Source organism: Ictalurus punctatus, chromosome 29 (assembly GCF_001660625.3).
Source record: "Ictalurus punctatus breed USDA103 chromosome 29, Coco_2.0, whole genome shotgun sequence".
Taxonomy (NCBI): Eukaryota; Metazoa; Chordata; class Actinopteri; order Siluriformes; family Ictaluridae; genus Ictalurus; species Ictalurus punctatus.
Genome location: NC_030444.2, coordinates 3,942,558 through 3,955,942, shown reverse-complemented (window position 1 = coordinate 3,955,942; position 13,385 = coordinate 3,942,558).

Below are 13,385 nucleotides of genomic sequence, written 5' to 3'. Positions count from 1 at the left end.
CCAGTGGCTGACATCTCAGAAGAAAGAACAAGCCAAAGACATGAGAGAGGGTCTAAATGAAACCAGAGTGGATCTCTGATCAGCTGCAACAGGATGGAACAGATTCCAGTTCCTCAAGTGAGGACGAAGAAGTTTGATGAACCATGCCCTGGGTGTAAGTGCTAGCTTAAACCTCTCCCCAAGGGTGACCCCCTGCGATACGCAAAGTATCTGGGTCGAGGACAAACATTGCAAAGACATCCCCTGAGAAAGGATGTGATGGATTTTATTGTTTTTGCTTTTTCCATTTTTTCAATGTTTCTATTAAAATATAATCAAGTGGGATTAAAGACAGGGTGATCCCTGTCTGATTTATCACTGTAATCAAACTGAGAAAATTGTTTTGTATTCATGTTTATCAGTCTATACTTGTATCAGCTAAACTGATACAACTGTGTATTCTACATAACCGTGACAACCACGGGCAAGTACTAAACCAAATGCATGCTCACCCTTACAAACACTGTCTTGATTTTTGTGGTTAGGGAAAGGGGGACAGAATCTTTTACTCCTTTCTAGCCAAATGGAGAGGAGATGTTTGTTTCTGTTCTCCACGGGAGAGTGGTTTCAGGATTTGGGTCGTTGGTAGATGGCTGACGAGATCATAGATTGATCATTAGTTAGTATAAATGAAGGGACTGGATTGTGAGATTACGCTCTCGAGCTAGGTGGGACTTAGTAAGTCCCAGAGGGGGAAAATATATAGAAATTTATGAGGTGTAATCATTATGTGTAACTAACATTTGGATATGCTAATAAAGTGTAATCAATATGTATGACGAACATTTAGATTTATTACTTAAGCATAATCTACATGTATAATCAAATTTTATTGGCATAATCTAAATCCATAGAACACTTTTTGATCAAGGTATATTCTAAGTGTGTATTGAGTTAGATGAATTCTGTCATTACTGTGCAATAATTGTTCTTCTGTATCAGCCAGCACTTTTCTGCACAGCAATAAATTGGCATTAGATATTCGCTTTTGTAAGTAAATAACCTTGAGGCCAGATACCAATTAAGGAGTTAGGAGAGGGCCTCAGGAAGGCAGGTAGGTATCAACTAAGACAGCAGATAGAAACAGACAGAAGCTCATTGAGGCCTAAGAAGTGAGTCTTGGTCAAGGTCAGGACTCAGGTGTCTAAATGAAATCTTTTTAAAAAAAAAAAAAAAAAAAAAAAAGAAACCTTGTCCTCATAAAAACTTTTCAAGAAAAACAACAGTGCATGCTCCACAAATTTAAGATAACATATAGACATGAATAATTAATTGTGGCGAAGAAGATTGGTCTGTTTTTAATGCGGAAAGGCAAAACCCCACCTAAGATTAATATGCTGTGGAGAAAGGTATACAAGGGCTGTGTGTATTTGCATTTTTTATTGTTTCAATAAAGTATATTTACTTTTTGACATCTACTAACCCTCTGTCTCTGAAGTTTTTTGATTAGGCTGGAAAGATTGTTGGCCACGGCAATAGTAGTGTTGCCTTCTCACAGCTACATGGTCCTTGGTTTGATCCTGACCTCAATTTATTGTCTTTGTGGAGTTTCACATGTTTTCTCATGTCCATATGGGTGTCCTCCAGTTTCCTCTCACCTCCCCAAAAAATTGGTTTTAGTGAATTGTCTACTCTAAAAGACTCTAAAAGGTGTGAACAAGTGTGTACATTCTCTGCAATGGACTGGTGTAAGTTTTTTTTTGTCTACACTTGTATGTGCAGTTATAACCGTGGATACAGAACCGATCCCAGAAATGCTGGACGCGAGAGGAACATGTTAACATACTAGCAGGGACCAAAATACACAACCAAGCTCAGACAGTCACACACGGACAGCTCAAGGCTGCACAAAGACAGAGTGGTAATGAGGTAATGACAGAGTGGTAATGTTTTAAAGAGTTCTTGTTTATCTAGGAAACAAGCTGCAGGTGTTAATAATCAGGTTAAGTGGCGTGCTCAGTGCAAACTGTTGAGGGTAGAGTCAACCCTGGCCCTGTTTGCACCTGGCATTAACATGCGTTCTGGGTGGTCAGATCACAAGTCTACAGCCGAGACGCATAGCCGTTCACACCTGGCTTTATGAACGTGTTTCCAATGATCACTTGTGGTCGGATTTCATACAACCCCAATTCTGAAAAAGGTGGGACAGTATGGAAAATTCTAATAAAAACAAAGAGGAATGATTTGTACTTTGACTTGTATTTAAACAAAAAATGTATAAAGACAAGGTATTTGATGTTTTATCTAATGAGCTGCATAGTTGTTGTTGTTGTTGTTTTTTTAAAGATAAACGTTTATTTTGAAATTGATACATGGAACACGTTCCAAAAATGTTGGGACAGAGGCAATTTAGGACTAATAGTGATGTGACAAGTTATAAGAAATAAGAAGGTGATGTGAAACAGGTGAGGCAATAGTCTAATCATAGTATATAAGGAGCCGCCAAAATAGGCCTAATCCTTCAAGAGCAAGGATGGGTGGAGGCTCGCCAATCTGGCAACAGATGCATCAGCGAATAATCCAACACTTTGAGAACAATATTCCCCAAAATCAAATCGGTAGGATTCTTGGCGTTTTACCTTCTACAGTGCACAATATAATTAAAAGATTCAAGGAATCCGGTCAAATCTCGGTGGGCAAAGGGCGAGGTCGAAAGTCACTTCTGAATGCACGTGATCTCCGATCCCTCAGACGTCACTGTTTTAAAAACCGTCATGATTCTTTGACGGAGATCCTGACATGGGCTCAGGAATACTTTGGTACAGTGGGGGAAAAAAGTATTTGATCCCCTGCTGATTTTGTACGTTTGGCCACTGACAAAGAAATGATCAGTCTATAATTTTAATGGTAGATTTATTTGAACAGTGAGAGACAGAATAACAACAAAAAAATCCAGAAAAACGCACGTCAAAAATGTTATAAATTGATTTGCATTTTAATGAGGGAAATAAGTATTTGACCCCTCTGCAAAACATGACTTAGTACTTGGTTTAAAAACCCTTGTTGGCAATCACAGAGGTCAGACGTTTCTTGTAGTTGGCCACCAGGTTTGCACACATCTCAGGAGGGATTTTGTCCCACTCCTCTTTGCAGATCTTCTCCAAATCATTAAGGTTTCGAGGCTGACGTTTGGCAACTCGAACCTTCAGCTCCCTCCACAGATTTTCTATGGGATTTAGGTCTGGAGACTGCCTAGGTCACTCCAGGACCTTAATGTGCTTCTTCTTGAGCCACTCCTTTGTTGACTTGGCCGTGCGTTTTGGGTCATTGTCATGCTGGAATACCCATCCACGACCCATTTTCAATGCCCTGTCTGAGGGAAGGAGGTTTTCACCCAAGATTTGACGGTACATGGCCCTGTCCATCGTCCCTTTGATGCGGTGAAGTTGTCCTGTCCCCTTAGCAGAAAAAACCCCCCAAAGCATAATGTTTCCACCTCCATGTTTGACGGTGGGGATGGTGTTCCAGGGGTCATAGGCAGCATTCCTCCTCCTCCAAACACGGCGAGTTGAGTTGATGCCAAAGAGCTCCATTTTGATCTCACCTCAACACTTTCACCCAGTTATCCGCTGAATCATTCAGATGTTCATTGGCAAACTTCAGACGGGCATGTATATGTGCTTTCTTGAGCAGCGGACCTTGCGCGTGCTGCAGGATTTCAGTCCTTCACGGCGTAGTGTGTTACCAATTGTTTTCTTGGTGACTATGGTCCCAGCTGCCTTGAGATCATTGACAAGATCCTCCCGTGTAGTTCTGGGCTGATTCCTCACTGTTCTCATGATCAGTGCAACTCCACGAGGTGAGATCTTGCATGGAGCCCCAGGCCGAGGGAGATTGACAGTTCTTTTGTGCTTCTTCCATTTGCGAATAATCTCACCAACTGTTGTCCCCTTCTCACCAAGTTGCTTGGCAATGGTCTTGGCAAGTCCATTCCAGACTTGTGTAGGTCTACAGTCTTGTCCCTGACATCCTTGGAGAGCTCTTTGGTCTTGGCCATGGTGGAGAGTTTGGAATCTGATTGATTGATTGCTTCTGTGGACAGGTGTCTTTTATACAGGTAACAAACTGATATTAGGAGCACTCCCTTTAAGAGTGTGCTCCTAATCTCAGCTCGTTACCTGTATAAAAGACACCTGGGAGCCAGAAATCTTTCTGATTGAGAGGGGGTCAAATACTTTTTTCCCTCATTAAAATGCAAATTAATTTATAAAATTTTTGACATGCGTTTTTCTGGATTTTTTTGTTGTTATTCTGTCTCTCACTGTTCAAATAAACCTACCATTAAAATTATAGACTGATCATTTCTTTGTCAGTGGGCAAACGTACAAAATCAGCAGGGGATCAAATACTTTTTTCCCTCACTGTAAAGATTGACAAAGGTTACTTTGGTAAACCTTTGTGAATCGACACCATTCGCCGCTGCATTCCCAGATGCAAGTTAAAGCAAAGCAGAAGCCATACATCAACACTGTCCAGAAGCTCCGCCCACTTTTCTGGTCTCGGTCTCATCTGAGATGGACAGTAGCACAGTGGAATCATGTTTTGTTGTCCCACGTGTCGATATTTCAAATAGCTTTTGGACAAAACAGCCATCGTGTTCTTTGGGCCAAAGAGGAAAAGGACCATCCAATCTGTTATCATCGTCAGGTGTGTGTCAGTGCCCATGGCATGGGTAACTTGCACATCTGTGAGGGCAGCATTAATGCAGGAATACGTGTATGCATTTTGGAGTGACATATGCTTCCATCCAGAGCAGGACAACGCCAAACCACATTCTGCCCCGATTACAAGCGCATGGTTGTGTAAGCAGAGAGTGCGGGTGCCTGCATGGCCTGACCTGTCTTCGATTGAGAATGTGTGGTGCATTATGAAGCGCAAAATAAGGCAACGAAGACCCCGCACAGTCGAGCAGCTGAAGAAATGCATAATGGATGAATGAGGGAAAATTCCACTTGCTAAACTTAACCGACTGGTGTCTTCACTCAGCGCCCAAACTCTTAATAAGTGTTATTAAAAGAAAAAGTGATGTTACACAGCGGTAAACAGTCGACTGTCCCAACTTTTTGGAGTATGTTGCAGTCATCAGATTTGAAATTAGTGTATATTTTAAAAAATAAATTAAATTCACAAAGGAAAACATAAAATAATGTGTTAATAATGTGTTTCCAATATAGTACAGGGTGAAATGTATTTTCAAATGACTCTTTTGGGTTTGTTTTTTTGCATTTTCCATACTGTCCCAACTTGTTCGGAATTGGAGTTGTACATAATTTCAGCTGGAGGAAGGCTGTCACGAACATTTATGTTATCCATTTTATACATTTTATACATGTATTTTCCTTTATGGACTATTTCAAAAGTTTTCATCACATGCTCTGCTAACAAAACTTATAAATATATGAGAGATGAGATGACGAATTTAGTTATGAAAAGCAGCTGCTTTCATCTCTGCTGTTATAGTTTCATCTTTATCCAATGATGCAGTTGATCAGGGAGTCTTTCGTTACTGGCTGGACACATAAATAAAAAGCCTTGCTGCTGTTTGTCATGTGACCTGTTGTTCCGCTAAAGCTACAACCTACAATCCTACATCTCCACTTCAATTAGAATTGTGGAGACGATGAGTTTATTGTATTTCAAATCATTCAGACTGACTCTTGGTGGTTTGAATATTGTCACATATTTATAGTGTTTTGTGGGAAAGGGAAGTGGATTATGTGTTTTGGTTCTGGGACCATGTTTGTTGGGAGAAGAACAAGTCCCACCTGGCTTAGCAAAGCGTGAGGCGCTGAGTTCACTTGATGTACTCAGTGTTGCAGTGATTGAAAGCAGTGAATGGGTAACAAGCATCCACAAGCCAGTATTTCAACTCCTTCAGGTCCTGTTTTTTTTCTAACCATTATGGTTATAATCATTTGGGATCAACTTCTTCAGAAGTTCAGGAGTTCCCTCAGTGAGAACATGTGGGTGTGAGGCTGTGTTTCCAAGGATTCAGCCTCTTGCAGGGGACTGGACACTAGGGGCATTAAAAGATAGATATGAGATATGGAACGAAGGTCAGGATTATATTCTGAGAAGGAAGATGTAAACTTGGGCTGAGTTCCTTCAGTGGGAAGTAGAGGTTGATGTCTTAACCTGATAACCACACCCTCTTTTGGCTTGTACTGCAGATTATATCGTTATATTACCAGCCAGTCACTGCAGCCAGTCTTCTCCCTTTCAGGGTCAGCTAACTGGCAAGGAGTTCTTAATTAACAATAGTATTGTTTCTCAAAGCTAACAATAGTTTCTTGAAGAAAAAGGCAACTGGACAGAGTTTGGTTGGTTCTGATTCCCACCTAAAACGTGTCTAACTATACCACAAATGGCATTGTGGGGGCTGAATGCCAAAGAACAGGTGCATTCATTTTTCTCTTGAAGGAAGCAAACAGCGAAAAAGATGGGCACAACGGCAACCTGCATGAAGCACATATGAGGAGCACAGTGAGGTGTATGGCATGCATACTGTACCACAAAATAGAACAGCTGAAGCTCCCAGCCAGCCTTGGGTTGAGTCCAGTCCTGCCCTTTGTGCTCCTCTATGCATACTGCTCCAGAGAACAGTGTTTAACTTCAGAAAGAAACAGTGGTTCTATTTAACCCAATCTAACCACAAAGATAAGTATATAACACTTGCATGCCCCTTGTGTGCATGCACAGACATGGCAAGATATTCCTAAGGTCACATAGTCATAAACTGCTGTCATACAACTATCATTCCCTTATACCTGGAAGCACACTGGACTATATGAACACTGTATGAAGCTATCTGTTTAGCAGCTTGTGAATACTGTTGGAGCTACAGGTTCCCTGGCTCTCTTTTTGGGGACTTTTTTTTGCTACCAAAGAAGCTCTGGGCTTCTTGAGGTTGCAGATTTCAGAAACATGAAGCCAGAATGGCTGAAGAGAATAACTGCATTATGCATTTCGACTCTGGTCACACTCTGGTCCTGCCTTCCAATGCTTAAGGCTGGTTTATACTTCAGCCTTGAATCACATTTGCACATATGTGTCGTGACACAGTGAGGCTGTTTATGGGTAAGTGTGGCATGCAGACATACACACATGAACTGATGTGCACACCCCCAAAATCCTAACAGCATGTCAAGTACGGTACAGCTACAGTACGGTGCTGTGAGTCAACTAGTCTTCATGCGAATTCTGACCCACGAATTCTATTCCCCTGTGTTGAGTGGGTTTTAGATGAAGTTACCTCAGTACTCATCTGTATGATTGAATAGAATTTAATGGATACTAGACAAGTGTATTTACTCCTTAATTCAAAACCGTCCTCTTACAAATTGCATGCAGCCTCCCACAGTCTTACATACCAATAATGTGCTCATAGACAGTAAAGATTTATTTATTTTTTTTAATCTGAGGTGCTGCCAAAAACAGAGAGCGTGGGCACAAAATGAATGCTTAAATATATTGTCTCTCCTGTAAGTGACGCAATCAGCTGTATATTGGAGAAACCAAGAAAAGACTGCCTGATTATTTTGTCAAGCACCTTGATGCCAACAGAATAAAGGATTTCTCCTTTCCTGTGGCAAGACACTTTAAGAGTGATGGAGTGATGGACATGACATCACTGACATCATGGTTTGTACTGCTAGTTGTTGTTATGGAAAAAATGAAGTGAGGCCATGGAATGAATGTTGTGTTTTTCCATTCACCTTTAGCGCTTTACTTGCTTGCCAGTTTGAAAAGTACAGTTTCTACAGAAACTTTGTGTACTTTTCTAAAAAAAAAAAAAAAAAAAAAAAAAAAAAAAAAAAAAAAAAAAAAAAAAAAAAAAATTTAGTTTAGATTTAGTTTTAGATTTGAGAAGGTTCCCAACAGAATTGGGGAGTTGCAGGCTCTAGTGATAAGCTTGCGTTCTTTGTGTCAGTGGTGATATGAATGGAGTTACCTTGTGGCTGAAGCCAGGTTTTTTGCCTATCCTTGAAAATCAATCTACTGACCTTGCACATTACCATGCCATTTAACACACACACACACACACACACACACACACACACACACACACACACACATATTATATATACAGTCATGTGAAAAAAATAAATACACTCCATGGAAATTGTTGGCTTTTTTGACACATGTGGACAAGCAAACATTTGATCATCTTTGAAACAAAATCAGAAGGAATTTAGTTTTCAATCATTTATCCTACAGGAGTCTCAATAAATGTTTTAAAGTACTAACTTTTTCTGTGGAAAAAGTTTTCTGTGGAAAAAGTTAGTACACCCTTGGCCTCAGAAGCTAGTATTGCCCCCTTTAGCAGAAATAACTTCTTGTAGGCATTTTGCAAAATTGTCTTGCTGGAATCTTTGACCACTTTTCCATGCGATATTCTTTCAGTTGCAAGATGTTTAGAGGTTTTCTTGTACGTACTGCCCATTTCAAACCCCCCCCCCCCCCCCCACAACATTTCAATGGGATTCAAATCCAGGCTTTGACTTGGCCATTCCATAACCCTCCATTTCTTCTTTTTGGGCCATTCCTTGGTGGATTTGTTAGTGTGCTTAGGATCATTATCCTGTTGATGGTCTGCCCATTTCGCAGCAAGCTGCAATTCACTGTGTGTTCTGAGATCTTTCCATCATAGCCAGCATGAACTTTTTCAGCAATTTGTATTACAGTAGCTCTTCTGTGGGATCGGACCAGATGTGCTTTCCTTCGTTCCCCACATGCATAAATGAGCCTTGGGCGCCCATGACCCTGTTGCCAGTTCAATGGTTGTTCGTCCTTGGACAACTTTTGGTTGGAACTAACCACTGCATATCAGGAACACACCACAAGACCTGCTGTTTTGGAGATGTTCTGACCCAGTCGTCTAGCCATCACAATTTGGCTCTTGACAAAGTTGCAGAGATCCTTACACTTGCCCATTTTATCTGCTTCCAACACATCAACTTCAAGAACGGACTGTTCAATTGCTGCCTAATAAATATATCCCACCTCTTGACTGGTGCCTCTGTAATGAGATAATCAATGTTATTCACTCCACCGGTCATTGATTTTTAATGTGTGTATACATATTTCTGTTATATTGATGGTGCTGAGAATCATACAGTACAAAATAAAACTGGCTTATAGTGGGATGTGTTAATTATTTACATATAGTTTCTATATTTTTGGAACTTTGACATATGCAGACGTGAAATAAGCTGAGTCTAACAGCTAGAATACTGTATATATACACACACAGTAAGAAGAGAAAGAGAAGTAAATATAGCAAAGAAGCCCTGTATGCTTCCACCATCCACCTTTTTTTAGATGTGATGTTGCTATGGCAACTTCAACTCCATGGCCTCGTTCTTTCAGCTCTGAAATTATGGGCTGCCCTGCCTGATAACACTGATAGGAAGACAGGGAGGGAAATACACACAGAGAGAGCGAGAGAGAGAGAGAGAGACAGACAGACAGACAGACAGACAGACAGACAGACAGACAGACAGAAAGTTTTCAATTTCCATAATGATCTTTCTTATGCTATTTCAACTTACCAGTTTGCTTTATTTTATTGAATCTAATCATGCATGAAATAATAATGTATAACCAATGTATAATAAATAATTTGTAAAGTAATAATATAGACAGTACTGCATCCAATCTATTTTGATATCCATTTTTTTCTTTTTATATACATGAGATTTGGAATACAACATACTGGCTTGTTGCCACAAATAAGTACAAAAGAAAAACACAAAAAAAAGATTTTGTTTGAGAGATGGTTTACATGGTTTATTTATTAAGAGTTGGAATGATTACATAGCACAATAACTGACATTTATAACATGCTTCCTGTAAAATCTATAAACATGTTGCACCACCCCCCATGTAGCTTAAAGAAGCACACACACAAAAGGAAAGATGTTAAAAGTCAGCAATGAACCATTTCAGGCAAAATTTCAAGAAAGAAAAAAAAAAAAGAAAAAAGGGCCTTTAACATAAAACACATTTGTCCACATGACGCATGGTTCCCTACAGTATTTAATAATCAGTATTTTTTTATGTTTTATTTTTGACAGTAGTGCGCTTGTGCTTCAGTAATACTACAGTTCTACTGTATACGTTTTACTGCACTTGTACCTCAGTACCAACAATTGCAGTAGTACTGCAGTATTTAAAACCGCAATCTTACTGCACATGCACTGTAGTAATAATTAGCTGCGTTTACATGGACAACAATAATCCACTCTTAATCTGATTAAGACCATACTCTAAGAAACTACCATGTAAACAGCAATTTTTACTTACCTTAATCTAATTAAGGTCATAATCGAAGTAAGCAATAATCTAATTAAGACAGGTGGAGTACTCCTGTTTTAGTCGCATTATGGACGTGTAGTAATGACATGTAAACACCTGAATCACATTATGAACGTCGTGTGGGAGTTTTCACCTCATTTTGCGACAGGACACAATCACACACGGCAGTTTTACGTTTTACGGCGAACAAGAGAGTTCGGCTGTGTCCCAAATCGCATACTTTCCTACTATAGGCCTGTAGTGGGGAAAAATACATGTATCTCGGCTACTATATAGACGGTAACTACATGATTTGGGACACACCCACCGCTTCAAGCAGCTGTCTATTAGCACGTATAGTATGACAAATAATTAACTGCACTTAAAGCGTTCGTAAAAAAAATAAAATAAATAAAAACACCCAAAACTGTATACGGTACCATAACGAAGACCAACTGTATGTTGATACGTGAAATTCTAGAGGGACGTTGGACGGCGTGGCGCGGTGACGTAATGACGCGGGCTGTTAATCTAATTATGTTCTAAAACATGTAAAACGGGAACATGACAGGAGTATTCTAAAAGTGACTCATGTAAACACCTTAATCACATTATTACCTTACTCAGATTAAGGTCAATAATTAGATTACTGCTGTCCATGTAAACGGAGTCATTCACTTGTACTACAGCAGTACCATGTTCATTTTATATTATTTCTTTATTTATGTTCTATTTATAGAGCATCTTTCTAACACCTAAGGTTGCTTCACAAATGTGTAAAACAGTAACATTAAAAAGAGTAGAAAGAGAAGGCCCATAACCCTTTCTGCATCAGAGGTGCTGTATCATGGCTGACCCTGTACTCTGACCTCAACCTCCTAACATATTGGGGTATGCGAAGAAAAAAAGAATTTCACTGTGCTGTAATGTACATGTGACCAATAAAGACTCATTAGATAGCGAGCCATCCAGCTGAGAAGAGTAAAAGGGTAGAAAGAAAAAAAACCTGTTAAGGTGTAGAAAGAGAAAAGTAATACTCTTAGAAAAGAAAGGTTTTCAACTGAGATTTAAAAGAAACAAAACAAGTGCAGTCACAGAGAGATTGGAGAAGGGCAATCCGTAGTTTGGTGGCTATGGCACTAAAGGACATGCCACTCCAACCATTGAGGATACCCTGGTATACAGATTCAAGATAGAATGGAAGGATGGAGAAGCTCAGATAGACAGGAGCGACTCAGCATTCATATTACTGCACTTGTTCTGCAGTTGTACTGCATCCATTTTACAAAAGTAGTACCATACTTCCAACTTGTACCACATCAGATTTACTGCAGTACAAAATGTATGTATCCATTTACTTCAAGTGCACATCCCACAATCCATGTCTGCTGTTGCACATGATAAACTGGATACAACTTTTACTATAGACCAGGGGTCTTCAATCTTATCTCCAAGGCTTTCATACCAGCCAAATAGCAGACACACTTGATAGTTTATTGGAGATGAATTTGAACTGATTAAACAAGTGGAATCAGTCATGGCTTCTGCCTAGTTTGAATGAAAGACCACAGCCACACCCACCTTTTACTGATAAGATTGGAGATCTCTGTTGTAGACCTTTGTAGACATTGTAGTGTTATGGTTTTTGATCAGCGATCCTGAGTTGTAGTAACTTTCATAAACTATTATAGACATAAGAACCAAGGACATTAACTAAGCACTCCCAACAACACACATCCCTTTCTTTGAGGTTTTAAAAAGAAAAAGAAAAATGACATGCTGACAGTTGCACCATGTAGTAAATAAAGAATGTCATTTAACTGTCACAAGGGAGAGTCCAGGGAGACAGGCACACATGCAGAACATCTTTATTGCCGTATTGCCAACAGGACTCCGGGCAACAGACTCCGGGCAACAGACTCCGGGCAACAGACTCCGGGCAACAGACTCCGGGCAACAGACTCCGGGCAACAGACTCCGGGCAACAGACTCCGGGCAACAGGAAACAGTAGGGAACCGGGACAACCAGAACTCCAAACCCCAAAACTAGAAAATACTAAATATAAACAAATAGTGCATGAACCAAATGATAGCATAATGTAATAAAATGAGAATCATAACCTGACTTGATGTAATGCTCCAACAACTGAAGAGAAAAACCAGGGAACTTAAATAGAGCACTAATCAAGCAGGGAAAATAACAAGCACATGGGTATGGTTACACTGGAAATGAGGGAAAGCAGAAGAAGAAGTTCTACATGGGAAAAGAAGGTGCCCTCTAGTGGTCCGGAATGGAATGAGTGCCTTAAGTGCTGTTCATTAATAAAAAATCAGAGACTTCAAAAAGACCTTCAACCTTAAACAACCACAAACAACTAATAAATAAACCTTTCACACCGTATCATCAACATCCTTTCATATCATCTGCATTGTCACACATTCACTCTTATACTATTCATTTGTTAGTTTTACAGTTAACTGGGTGGACTACCAGTCACAATCTTAGCCATACTGGGTTATTCTGCTACTGTATTACAGGCTATGTCCTATTCCACACATATTCTCTTGTACCTGTCAATAGCGTGTGAGTGCATCTCTGTGTCACATCCTGTATTTATCCTCACCTCTGCATGAGATGAATTGTACATATGAGAATCACACTACCACGGAACATGGCTGTCCTTCTCATTATCCAGTTTCACAGACATGGGTCCCAGGCTGGAGCTCTGGCAGGGGTTTGATGTGGAACCCGTTGTTTTAGGCATTCTGCTAACTCTGTTTGCCATTCAAATTCTAATTTTATTTGTCACTCACACACACAGCCATACACAGAACAACATGTAGTTAATTGCACCACCCTCTGGAGAGCCGGCCCATCTTGCTTGATGTTGTTCTTGAACCAGGATGTTATGCTTCCTGTCAGGCTGCTCTCGATGGTGCAGGTGTAAATGTTCCTTAGCACTTTAGAGGGCAGTTTAAAGTCTCATACCTTTGTCTCAACTGTTAAAGGTCTGGCCATGCAGGCTGTAGGTTAGCTTCCAGGGTAGGTA